The following is a 14630-nucleotide window of genomic DNA, read 5'->3' on the forward strand; positions in this document are numbered from 1 at the left end:
AGAAGGTGGAGAAGAAGAAGAAGATGAAGAAGAAGAAGATGAGGAGGAGGAGGAATTAGGAAGATGAAGATTACACTGGAAAAGAAGAAGAATATGATGAAGGCATTCACAATAGCAAGGAGTTCTCCCAAAAAATTGCCAGATCGTTTCGATACGTATAAATTGATGGAGCTATTAGTTTTCTTGCTGGCTTCGAATGCAATGAAATAATATCTACTGAAGAAGACTTATGTGAAGCATTTATTATTGCCAAGAGTTTATGGTGTCTGATGAAAGTACAGGTATTCAAGAATAGATTCGATAGTACTCTACATCATTATTGATTTCTCGATGGGACAGAAGCAACAAAAAATATTGGAGTCAGTACTGCTGAGTGTGGAGCGAGGCAAGCAAACGTGTGCGCTCTATTTGACACTCTGCCAGATAACAGATGCGCATAATCTTTTCACTTGCCAAGACGCCGCCGACCTCCTGTCACCGCTGAGTCACCAGCTCCTGAATCTTTATGGGGTGGGGGAGGGGGGAGGGCGGTGACTCCAGTGCCCAGCTGCTAAGAAACAACAGGCATTTATAATTGATGCTGAACCGCTGGAGAGGCATCATCGCAGTCTCTGTCTTCGCAAAAGGTATAAGTACAGCAGTCACTGCTGCTTGTAAGAATCTATCCAGTTTGCTTATTAATTACTTGCAGTAAAATATGAAATCAGGGATTCCATGTTAAAAAACCTGAAGGGTCTGCGGAGTGATGTACTCACAGTGAGATTATCGACAATGTAGAAGAAGCAGTGCCTTGCGATATTGAGAGCAAAACGCTTTACCACAAAATTTGGAGCAACGGTATTCTTTCATCTGATGGATTGCAAGAGATACCTACCGTCAAGATTCTCGACCATCGGTCTTACTAAACTCGAAATCCTCAACGGAGATAAATTGTACGTAGCATATTGTGGAAGAGAGAGTAACGCAGACAAAGACCATTTTGAAATTATTGAAATGTATTTGTTTGTACGTATATATTCTTAGTCTCTATTCACAATGTATATGACAGTGCAGGAATAACAGATGTTAATAGTGTACCTCCGAAGGAAGCCTGTTGTTGTGAAGCCCTGCTTTATTCACAAGAGTGTTTAGCTCTCTTATACTCGGTGGTTATAATTACAAATGTAGCTATTCACAGAGGTCCAGTGTGGGCTTTAATTCTGGTATAATAGCGAAACTTGATAGATATTCTAATCCGTTTATGTGGAATCGAATTCTACTAGAGAAAAGGTAGCTTCAATTTTGGCCACCAGATGCAAATCTGGTGCTGTACAGCATCTCGTCAGCGTCTCTGGTGCAGATATTGAACAAACTGTGTAAGAGGTGGTTAATAATAAAATCAACATGGTGCGTTTTTCACTTGTTTGGCCATTTCAGTCAGTGTCGCGATCCTAATAAAGAACTTACGGAAACGTTTCTGTACCTCTTTCTTGCACTCACAGCGCCAGAGTTGCACCTGGTATCCAAAAGTGGAACAAATTTTTTTCCAACATAAATTGGTTCTACAATCAGCGCATTAGAATATATACCATTAGTCACTCCCATACGGTAAGTACAGCCCACACGGGACCTCTATGAGTCACTGCCCTTAAATTATAACCACCTGGTACAAAGTTGTTGGAGATACAAAAGCTTTTGCAAAAGTAACTGAGCGAATAGTATTATTGCTGCACTGTAGGTGCTTTATTGATTCCGAACACTTTGTTGTATTTCAAGTGTACGATAGTACGAGTATATTTCCTACACAGAACTGTTGCCATTCATGTTTCAGAAGCTGGTCGATTGTTACATTACAGATATAGTATTCATAATGTACACAGATTACCCGTAATACCGTTCGATTTCGTTAAGGTCGATTTAGCCGTAAAATCTATGTTGTGTAACGGTGTTATTTCCGATAGCTACTCAAAATGTGAGAAGCTACTGATTGCAGTAGGCGACGCCGCAAAAAGCGTTGAGGATGATGTTGAATGTGTATTACATTTATATAGTTCCACTGAGTGTGATACTATAAAATTTAATAGTTCTCTGTGGAAATTTTTATATATTAAAATAATATTGCTCTTTATTTTCCCTTTTCTTCCTAAGTAATGTATTAAAATAAGAAGGTAATTCTGACACAATTGTGTGTGAGACAAGAAATGATTACTGGACACACAGGTGTGAACAATATTTTTGATGTAAGAGCTAATGATATATGTGTGTACATAAATGATGCATATCATTTTGACTTTGGGATCGCTGATTCAGTATTATTCCAAAGGTATATACGTACATAACTTTGATAAAGTCATCAGTTTCACACTATGTCAGAGGTATGTGTGTATGTAAATAATGTAACATGCCACCATATTATAAAAGAATTATTGCAGATCTTTAGCTCTCAAGTGAAGGTTGCGTAATCTCTATTACATACCTTGCGCCATTTTTACACATTGTTTCAATGACATGCTCTGATTGTTTGGAAAAAGAGGAGGGGGAGTATTCAATTCGTCAGTTTCCTTCTTCTCTTGCATTTGTTGTTGATAAGGAAGGGGAAGAGGCATAAGTTGACGTCTGCATTTGAAGTAACGTAATGTGACACCATATCTCTATTACACTCCGTTTGGTTGCTCTGTGAATGGGGTGTAAGAGACACAGTTGGTCTGTTTCAAGTATCTTGGGATGTTTATTACTGTACTGTGATTGGAGTAAGGAGGAGGGAAAGGGATGGAGAGACGGTTTTATAAACTTCCCAGGTTATTTCCAATTTCTCATGGTATTTTCCAACACTACACTTTGAAGAGGATAAAGAAAAAGGGGTATAATAGCACACAACTGTATTCTGGTTCCATATAAGGAGGAAAGGTTTTTGTTTTAACAGAATTTGGCTATTTCCTCCAACTTCGATTTTCAGTACCGCACTATGACTGGTGGGAGATAAGGAATACTGCACTGGAGATAGGGGATATTGTGGAAGGTTTTTAAATGTCGCACCAACGCAATTGCGCTATTTCCGCCATATTACATTTTTTTTAATACTGCGTTACGGTTACCTGGAGATAAGAGGGCAACTGCTTCCATCTGATAATAGAGATTTCATGGATAACGGCAACGACGTCACCGATAACTTTACTGATAAGGATGATTAGGTCACTAGGTCAGTCACCTATGTCACACGACGTAAAAACTGAAAACAAGGAACCTAGAGACGACAAACGTTGCAATGATGCTCAAGTACTAAAATATAGTGTCACCTATATCCGCTTGAGATTTTCCAACATCTGTAAAAAGTTTCGTTTTGTGATTGACAGCTACACCATTCGCGAGGTACAGATATATTTTTAAGGAATTAAGGTTGGTAACACAAGAAAACGGCACTCCCATTACCATGACTGTGTTTTGTGCGATATACTTGGGATCTGATCGTACGTCTGAAGGATTTGTTATCTGAAGTTCTCGAACTTCTGTTGCATATGATGCACTTAGCATCAGTTGCGTTTTCTTTAATATGTTGTCATACATTACTTTCAGGGTCAATGCTTCACTGCACTGGCTTTATAGCTTACATCTAATTGCGAAATATGTCACTTCCAATAAACGCGGACAAAACATTCAGTCACGCTACACCACGTGAATTTGACTGAAATGCCAGACTCTATAGATGTAAACACATAACTGCCTTCAGAGAGATAGGTTTAGTCAAAAACTTAGTATGTTTGAGGGACAGAGGATTTATCAACAGGGCAGTTTCAGTTGCGTTGGGAGACAAGGCAACCTACTACTTTCTATACAGTGAGATGCACGTTTATATATACCGGGTGATCAAAAAGTCAGTATAAATTTGAAAACTGAATGAATCACAGAATAATGTAGATAGATAGGTAGAAATTGACACACATGCTTGGAATAACATGGGGTTTTATTAGAACCAAAAAAATACAAAAGTTCAAAAAATGTCCGACAGATGGCGCTTCATCTGATCAGAATAGCAATAATTAGCATAACAAAGTAAGACAAAGCAAAGATGATGTTCTTAACAGGAAATGCTCAATATGTCCACCACCATTCCTCAGCAATAGCTGTAGTCGAGGAATAATATTGTGAACAGCACTGTAAAGCATGTCGGGAGTTATGGTGAGCCACTGGCGTCGGATGTTGTCTTTCAGCATCCCTAGAGATGTCGGTCGATCACGATACACTTGCGACTTCAGGTAACCCCAAAGCCAATAATCGCACGGACTGAGGTCTGGGGACCTGGGAGGCCAACCATGACGAAGGTGGCGGCTGAACACACGATCATCATCAAACGACGCGCGCAAGAGATCTTTCACGCGTCTAGCAATATGGGGCGGAGCGCCATCCTGCATAAACATCGTACGTCCCAGCAGGTGTTTATCAGCCAGGCTGGGGATGATGCGATTCTGTAACACATCGGCGTATTTCTCACCCGTCACGGTAGCAGTTACAAAACCAGAATCACACATTTCATCGAAGAAAAAAGGCCCGATAACGGTAGATGTAGTAAATCCGACCCATACGGTGACTTTCTCGTTGTGCAATGGAGTTTCCACGACAGTTCTAGGATTTTCGGTAGCCCAGATTCTGCAGTTGAGTGCGTTGACAGACTCTCGGAGCGTGAAATGAGCTTCGTCGGTTCACAACACGTTACTCAACCAATCGTCATCTTCCACCAACTTTTGAAACGCCCTCACCGCAAATGCCCTCCGCTTCATTAAATAACCAGGTAACAGTTCATGGTGCCGATGGATTTTGTATAGCTAGCATCGGAGGGTACGCCTAAATGACAACCGAACAGTAGTGTATGGAATGCCGGTGCGACGTGAGACTGCACGAGCGCTGACTTCCCCGTACATAGACGAACCCGCTACAGTCTCCATTTCTTTCTGAACTGTCTCAGCAGCATTACGCCTTGTGCTCGGTCGGCCACTACGGAGTCTATCGTCTAAACAACCCGTGGCTTCGAACTTTGAAATCATTCTCGCCACAGCTGCATTTGTCAACGGACCTTTACCCGTTCGAATCCCCTTCCTATGGCGATAGGATTGTAACGCTGAAATAGCACATTCCCCATTCTGTTAATACAGCTTCACTAAACGCGCCTTTACAAGTACGACACAACATGTGGTTCATGCACGATGGTGCTCCTGCACATTTCAGTCGAAGTGTTCGTACGCTTCTCAACAACAGATTCGGTGACCGATGAATTGGTAGAGGCGGACCAATTCCATGGCCTCCACGCTCTCCTGACCGCAACCCTCTTGACTTTCATTTATGGGGACATTTGAAAGCTCTTGTCTACGCAACCCCGATACCAAATGTAAAGACTCTTCGTGCTCGTATTGTGGACGGCTGTGATACAATACGCCATTCTCCAGGGCTGCATCAGCGCATCAGCGATTCCATGCGACGGAGGGTGGATGCATGTATCCTCGGTAACGGAGGACATTTTGAACATTTCCTGCAACGAAGTGTTTGAAGTCACGCTGGTACGTTCTGTTGCTGTGTGTTTCCATTCCATGATTAACGTGATTTGAAGAGAGGTAATAAAATGAGCTCTAACATGGAAAGTAAGCGTTTCCGGACGTATGTCCACATAACATATTTTCTTTCTTTGTGTGTGAGGAATGTTTCCTGAAAGTTTGGCCGTAACTTTTTGTAATGCCCTGTGTAGGGTGGTCCATTGATAGTGACTGGGCCAAGTATCTCATGAAATAAGCATCAAAAGAAAAAACTACAAAGAACGAAACTCGTCTAGCTTGAAGGAGGATACCAGATGGGGCCATGGTTGGCCCGTTAGATGGCGCTGCCATAGGTCAGACTGACACCAACAACGTTTTTTTAGATGGGAACTCACATTTTTATTACATATTCGTGTAGTACGTAAAGAAATATGAATGTTTTACTAGGTATTTGCTTCGTGATACATTATCAGTGTTAAAAATGGACCGTTTACCATTTGCGGAAAAAGTCGATGTCGTGTTGATTTATGGCTATTGTGATCAACATGCTCAACGGGCGTGTGCTATGAATGCTGCTCGGTATCCTGAACGACATCATCCAAGTGTCCGGACCGTTCGCCGGATAGTTACGTTATTTAAGGAAACAGGAAGTGTTCAGCCACTTGTGAAATGTCAACCTCGACCTACAACAAATGATGATGCCCAAGTAGGTGTTTTTGCTGCTGTCGCGGCTAATCCGCACATCAGTAGCAGACAAACTGCGCGAGAATCGGGAATCTCAAAACGTCGGTGTTGAGAATGCTACATCAACATCCACTGCACTCGTACCGTATTTCCATGCACCAGGAATCACATGGCGACGACTTTGAACGTCGTGTACAGTTCTGCCACTGGGCACAAGAGAAATTACGGGGCGATGACAGATTTTTTGCATGAGATCTATTTAGCGACGAAGCGTCATTCACCAACAGCGGTAACGTAAACCGGCATAATATGCACTATTGGGCAACGGAAAATCCACGATGGCCGCAACAAGTGGAACATCAGCGAGCTTGGCGGGTAATGTATGGTGCAGCAGTAAGGGAGGAAGGATAATCGGCCCTCATTTTATCGATCTCAATCAAAATGATGCAATGTATGCTGATTTCCTACGTATGTGTTCTACCGATGTTACTACAAGATGTTTTACTGCATGACAGAATGGCGATGTACTTGCAACATGATGGATGTCCGGCACATAGCTCGCGTGCGGTTGAAGCGGTATTGAATAGCATATTTCATGACAGGTGGACTGGCCGCACGTTCACCGGATCTGACGGCCTCGGATTTCTTTCTGTGGAGAAAGTTGAAGGATATTTGCCATCGTGATCCACCGACAACGCCTGACAACACGCGTCAGCGCATTGTCAATGAATGTGCTAACATTACGGAAGGCGAACTACTCGCTGTTGAGAGGAATGTCCTTACATGTATTTCCAAATCATTGAGGTTGACGGACATCATTTTGAGCATTTATTGCATTAATGTGGTATTTACACGAAATCACGCTGTAATAGCATGCGTTCTCAAAAATGATAAGTTCACAAAGGTACATGTATCACACTGGAACAACCGAAATAAAATGTTCAAACGTACCTACGTTCTGTATTTTAATTTAAAAAATCTACCTGTTCGTCTAAAATTGTGAGCCATATGTTTGTGACTATTACAGCGAAAAAAGTGGTCCACCCAAAACATTCATATTTCTTTACGTACTACACGAAAATGTAATAAAAATGGGGGTTCCTGTTTAAAAAAACGTAGTTGATGACCGTTTGACCTATGGCAGCGCCATGTAGCGGGCCAACCATAGCGCCATCTGGTTTCCACCTTCAAGCTAGGCAAGTTTCGTTATTTGTAGTTTTTTGAAGAAAGTGGTTCAAATGGCTCTGAGCACTCTGGGACTTAACTTCTGAGGTCATCAGTCCCCTAGAACTTAGAACTACTGTAACTAACCCAAGGACATCACACACATCCATGCCCCAGGCGGGATTCGAACCTGCGACCGTAGCGGTCGCGCGGTTCCAGACTGAAGCGCCTAGAACCTCTTGGCCCGTATTGAAAGTACATGTTTATAAAGGTTATAGTTCCCATGGGGGCCTGTACCTCCACGACGTTGCAGTGACTGGTAGAAAACTGTGCCAATGTTGTTGCTCGTAGAGACTGGTTTGTGATGACAATTGCCGCTTTGGGGGCTTCCCCACTACTCGTTATCTGCCATGTAGCGGCTGCAAATGGGAGTTTTCCAGCTTGAGAGTACGGCTCCTGCAAGCAGAGTACATCAAGCCTCTTCTCCTTCACCTCTCTTCGGAGCTCCTGCATCACTAGTCTGCTGTTATGCGTGTTCAACTGTCCAACAGTTAATTTTGTCATTATGGGAAGTAAGTGTGCATTCTATCATCAGACCAAGTCTTGCTCCAATCTAAAGCGATCCGACCATGAGCTAGGACTGATTGAGTGTAGATGTCATTTAAGTCAAACTTCTCCCCACGTCTGTCAAACACTTTCTTAAGTAAGTCTCGCAGGGCCCCGAAGTCGGAGGGAAGATTCACTGACTTTAATTGTATTCTATCCACAGCCTCCATTACTGAGAAGGTGACCTTTCTTCCGTCCTCGTGTCCTACCCGGACCACATGTCTTAAGGCAGTGGTCAGGATAGCCGGCTGCTCCAATCTTGCCAGTTGCATTGTGAATTCTATGTTGGGATACACCCTAATCGGATCTACAGGCGGTAGCCTGATTACTGGGGTATCTGCCTCAGTTGGGTTGGTGCTGGTGCTAGTGACTGTACTTTCTTGGAGAGGTTGTTTGGTTTGTACAGCTTCGTGTGTAGGGGCCAGGGAGGCCGCCACCACTACAGGATGCTTCTGCCGTTGTAGGTTGTTGTTCGGCCTTTCTCCCCGGTTTAGGGAAGGGGGAGCTGTGTTTTTGTCCGGAGAATCGGTTTGTATACATCTGTCCACCATAAAGGGATCTGTTTGAATTTGCCTCTCAACTGTCATGATGTTTGAGGTGCCCGAAAGCGACCTTAGAAATTCCTTAAATTTATTAGCCCTCACAGCATCCCTCCTTCTTTTACTCGGGGACTTGTGCTTGAGCATCCTGTTAGCTGCGCTCTGCTCAGCCATAGTCAGTTCTTGAGATCAGGCGTTGTTCAAGCATCCGGTAAGTGGGGCAGTTCCGTCCCGTGGCACCACAGGATCTCTTTCCCCGATTTTTACATGGAATGCATACCCCTGCTGTTTTACATTCCTTGCGGTTGTGACCACTCTCACCGCACCTGGAGCAAGCCGACCCTCTGGTGCAGTGACTCAGAATGTGGTCCAGGTCGCCAAAGTTATGGCAGCGAGGTACCACTATATAGTCCTTAGTGTTAATGGCATGAAAGCCTACATAAAGTCTGCCCATTGTTCTTATCCTTTTCCATAATTGCGCAGAGACCTCGGCCACGTCATGTACCACATCGCGATCTCGAGGTCCTGTTTTAAATTTCAGCTTAAAAGAGTTTTTGAATTCTTGCTCATTGATGTCATCGAAATTTTGTGATCTGACTGTCTCATGTAGCTCCTCATTGATCATAACCGTGGGTACATCGTATAATATTATTAGAGGGTTTCTTTTTCTAGGTGGTTCACACTTAACGACTGCATTTAATTTTTGATTATTTAAAAGTTTCTCTTTGTCCTCCTCACTAGCAACTTCCACAATAACCGAAATCCTACTGGGTTTGACCATTTTGATTTTGATTTTATCCTTCACTGGGCCTATTGTTGTTGTTAGCAGCTCTTGGATTCTCTTAACGCTGGTGTCTTGGCCAGGCAGAGTCCTCAAGAAGACTGCTGTGTCTGACCGTTTGGCAACTTTTTCTATAGTGTCCTTTGTTGAAGTCTGTTTAGTTGGCGCCTGTGCAGCCACAGCCGCCCAAGTCTTACTAGGTTGCTTTCTTAGCCCCTAGAACTTAGAACTACTTAAACCTAACTAACCTAAGGACATCACACACATCCATGCCCGAGGCAGGATTCGAACCTGCGGCCGTAGCGGTCTCGCGGTTCCAAACTGTAGCGCCTAGAACCGATCGGCCACCCCGGCCGGCAAGAAATGTTAACACTGATCATCAGATCTAGCTAACGTCCAATATGGAATGCGACACTCAGGTTGATATCCAACCGCTGTCTGGGGGATCTCCAGACACGTCTTCGCTCGTCATCGGGGCCCAGTTCGAAGCGAGATTCATCACTGAAGACAGTTCTACTCCAGTCAAAGAGATTACGTGTCAAAGACGTGTCTGGGATTGGATTGATTTAGGGGAAGAGACCAAACTGCGATGTCATCGGTCTCATCGTATTAGGAAAGGATGGGGAAGGAAGTCGGCCGTGCCATTTCAGAGGAACCATTCCAGCATCTGCCTGAGGCGATGTAGGAAAATAACGGAAGACCTAATTCAGGATGACCGGACGCGGGATTGAACTGTCGTTCTCCCGAATGTGCTAACCACTGCTGCAACTCGCTCGGTCGTGTCTGGAGACACCATGCACAGTGATGAGATACCAACCAGATTGCTACATGCCATACGGAGTGACAACCAGGAATGATGGTTTGGGGTCACATTTCTGTTCATAGTATCACTCCTTTGGTTGTCATGCACGGTACTCTTATAGCTCAGGGGTACGTCGACGTTATTCTTCACCCCGTTCTTCTTTTTTTTTTTGCCATTCACTGAAAAACAATCTTCGCCTTACACTTAGACTTCATTAGGCTTAACCAAGTCAATGCCGGTCTACGCACGGTTAGGGTTGAAAACTCTTGAAACATTGTGGACAGGTCCCTCCAACAAGCTCAGGATTTTGACACTTTAGAGCGCCAGTTGGACAGAATGTGGCACGATATCCATCAGGAGAACATCCAAAAACTCTATCCATCAATGCTGAACCGAAAAACTACTTACAGAAGAGGCAGGGGTGGACCACCAACACGTTACCGACTTGGCCGCGCGGGATTAGCCGAGCGGTCTGAGGCGCTGCAGTCATGGACTGTACGGCTGGTCCCGGCGGAGGTTCGAGTCCTCCCTCGGACATGGGTGTGTGTGTTTGTCCTTAGGATAATTTAGGTTAAGTAGTGTGTAAGCTTAGGAACTGTTGACCCTAGCGTTTAAGTCCCATAAGATTTCACACCGACTTGCTCAATTTGTGAAGCTCTTTCTCTTGCATAAATCATCCTACGTTTTCTCAGTTGTTGTCCTTCGTTGGTCGGCACTCGCACATCATATCTACCAGTTTCCGTTCTCTGTCCGACGTGGAAAATTGAGTCATTTTTTTTAATGTATTTCAGTGATGACATGCCTTTTAGACATGTCAGACACTATAAGCCATCTCGCCTTTGCACTTGACGAGGGCTATAAAGATAAAACCACAGTAGCATGAAACAAATAAACAATAAAAATGTTAGAGTACTGTACAAGGTGAAATGACAGGAATTTCATTCTAAAATTGTAAATGACTGTGGTCCGCTACTAATGAAAAATCATTAAGTTCCGTAGAACTGCCTAAATATGTGACACTATGAGCAATTTTTATAACATAACCTTATACAAATATATAATGCGACACTAATTTCCACACAAAAGGAATTTTTTAACCCTTATCCTTCAATTCTGATAGCAATGAAGATTTTATGTGTAATGAGATATTCGCAATGTCCAAAATTAATCGTTAATATGTCTCCGCCCCTACCCCAGCGGAGGACATAAGTGTGACATGAAGTTAAAGACAATGGCTGAAGAAAATTTTTGTAAGATTTTGCTCTTATACAGAAGGCTATGAACGTATAACTTATTTATATAAACTTACTTTCAGTAAGTCAGCTATTCAAAGTTATTAGCAGTAGCAGTAAGTTTTGAAGAAGTCAACAAATAATTTTTGTCACCTGGAAATAAAATACTTTGCGACCTGCTCAAGTGCAATTTACGCACCTGTAGCTTCTATCACTAATGTCATCACCATGGAAGATCGCACTGCAGCAGAGCTGTAAGGCGAATGTTGACTCGAGATATAGCATTTAAGAATAAGAAGCTGGTTATTACAAAGTTTTTACTCAGTCACATAGTTTCCCTGTTTTACGGCACCTCTTTCAGTTCATTCTATTGTAATAGTGTGCAGTTTCGTATTCTGAGGAGATGCCTTCTACACTCTGTTTTATCTGACGACGAAACATATTTTATTTTAAAATTAAACTTATTGTATTGACTCAGAATTTCCCGATGGAACTGTCAATGTGATGCAGAGTACCTAGGTAATCCTTCTTCTGGTTAGTGGTCATACAGCCAATCGTTGTTGGTGTAGCTTTCTTTAATTTTCCTTGTTGAATACTTTTCTTACTTTACTTTATCACATGATATACAGTCAGTTCCACAAGAAAGTGTACGTCTTTCTCCATATGAAATAATAGCATTATTATAAATATATGTTTTCCATGAAAATACACGTTATTACTAATTGCACAGTTACCTAATAGATAATCCAATCGCCGCCAATATCGATTATAACTTGGCACCTTAGCCCTCTCTCCGGTAAATAATCCAAGTTTCCAAACTGTAAATATCGTTTGAACCACTTCGCAACGAATGTCTTCGATTCTCTAGGAATTTTAGCAGCAGCTCTATATGAAAGCTTTGGCCCCTTTGGATGATTTATAACGAACACTGCCTCGTGACGCATCAGATAATTCGCACTCATTTTAAACTGCAACCGACAAAACAAAACATTCAACTCTCACACTGTTTATTCACACACTGTGTAAAGGCGCCTTGATTACAGATTCGAGACCACTAACAGATATTTCGCTGCAGCCGTTGCATTTAAAATTATTGCGTACACTTTCTTGTGGAACTGACTGTATCAACCCACAAATAATACAGCCTTTATCTTTTGTATGTGAAGGCGTGTGTGAGTGTGTTGTACACATTTCTGTGTAAATTTAAACGAAAAATTCTTATAGTAACATTCATTCAGAGATATACTGTCGATGGTCGACAACACCGGTCACTTCTTCGACAGATATTGCTTTCAAACTTCTACGCTCTTTATTGGTTACAAAACGTGAGGATGAAAGTAACTTTCACATAACGTGTCATTACCGAGTAACATAGATCGGTCAGACTTGGACCAATACACAGAAACAACTGCTACGGTGTAGGAATGACACTTTTATCGAAGATCATTACTTACACGGAAGTCACCGTGATTCGTGATGCTCCTCTGTAAATTACAAATAGGTGGCGTGATGATCAACACGGGTGGTGGCGCATGCTCTGCAACTTGCTCTCGTAAGGACCTCAAGGTTAGTTAGGAGTCCTACTGGTAGTGAGGTTCATTCGTCCACTAGCGCAGTTAACAACTACTGGATGGTCGATGGTGCACGTGGATGTGCATCCCGCACTTCTTCGAAGCGATCTAAGTTGGGGAACGGGAAGCCCAGTCCGTACCCCGAATATCCCGTCGTTCGAACAACTCTTCCACCTGTTCTGTTCGATGCACTGTGATCCGTAAAAATTAAGTCAGAGTCGACAACAAAAATGGTTCAAATGGCTCTGAGCACTATGGGTCTTAACATCTGTGGTCAGCAGCCCCCTAGAACTTAGACCTACTTAAACCTAACTAACCGAAGGACATCACACACATCCATGCCCGAGGCAGGATTCGAACCCGCGACCGTAGCAGTCGCGCGGTTCCGGACTGAGCGCCTAGAACCGCTAGACCAACGCGGCCGGCAGGGGCGACAACAGCCCTACAAAGACGCACATCGAGAGGGACTACAATGTCACTATAACCCTGTACGGTGAGTGTGCCGTGTTCAAATGGTTCAAATGGCTCTGAGCACTATGGGACTTAGCATCTGTGGTCATCAGTCCCCTAGAACTTAGAACTACTTAAACCTAACTAACCTAAGGACATCACACATATCAATGCCCGAGGCAGGATTCGAACCTGCGACCGTAGCAGTCCCGCGGTTCTGGACTGAGCGCCTAGAACCGCTAGACCACCGCGGCCGGCTGTGCCGTGTTCAACATTTTTGAAGATCAGTATGCCCATGCAACATTAGGCCTCACCATTCTACTACACACCGTGTTCGACAGTGTTCCTGGGTGCATTGTATATGGTCATAAGAGAAAAGGAGGAAAAACGTAACGCACCCGGGCCTCCAAATCATTTTTAAGGATGACAATGAGCGACCCCATCCCTCAACCTGAATCCCATAGGGTTAGTGTGGGATGCATTGAGGGGACGTATTGCAGAACGTCCACATGCACCAGCGACCATCCACCAGCTTTTAAGCACGCTGGTCGAGGAATGGAGCGCTTTACCACAAGAACTCATTACCAACCTTGTGCCTAGCATGGGAGAACGTCACAGAACTTTCCGTGGTCATCATACACCCTAGTACGAACCAAGTCCCACCTTTTGTAACGTCCAGATGGCCACCATAAACTACAACGCCTTCAGCGTAATTATTGTCTTTAATGTCATCTGTTCCTGACACTGCGTATTTCTTTAAGTTATCTTCTGTCTGACACTGATAAAGTTCTTTCTATGTATGGTCCAAGTTTTATTGAGCTATGTCATGCGATATTTACTTTCATCCTTAACTTTTGGACTAAATTTTTTAATTTTTCTGGGTAATCTCTGATTTTTGCTCGTCCTACCAAATATAGGTAATATAGTAAATATATTTTTATATCTCAAGTATTATCTTGATACAGATAAGCTGATGCACTATAGTTTTAAGGTTTACTTTTAAATCGTGGCATAGTGGCAGTCTCAATATTTCACAAACACACACATATATCCAGGGTGGTCCATTGATCATGACCGGGCCAAATATCTCACGAAATAAGCCTCTAACGAGAGTCCTGGCAGGAGACTGGCGAGGTTCTTCTCCGGTCCCTGCTCCCTGACGACGATGAGGCCAGCGACACGGAGGGACAGTCTCAGTTACGAAATCGAGATCTGGATAGAGTTGCAAACAACAGGACAGTCTACCCCTTCTCTGAAGAGGAGGTGGCTGGCCACATTAAAGCACTGAAAACAGGAAAAG

This window comes from Schistocerca piceifrons, chromosome X (assembly GCF_021461385.2).
Source record: "Schistocerca piceifrons isolate TAMUIC-IGC-003096 chromosome X, iqSchPice1.1, whole genome shotgun sequence".
Classification (NCBI taxonomy): domain Eukaryota; kingdom Metazoa; phylum Arthropoda; class Insecta; order Orthoptera; family Acrididae; genus Schistocerca; species Schistocerca piceifrons.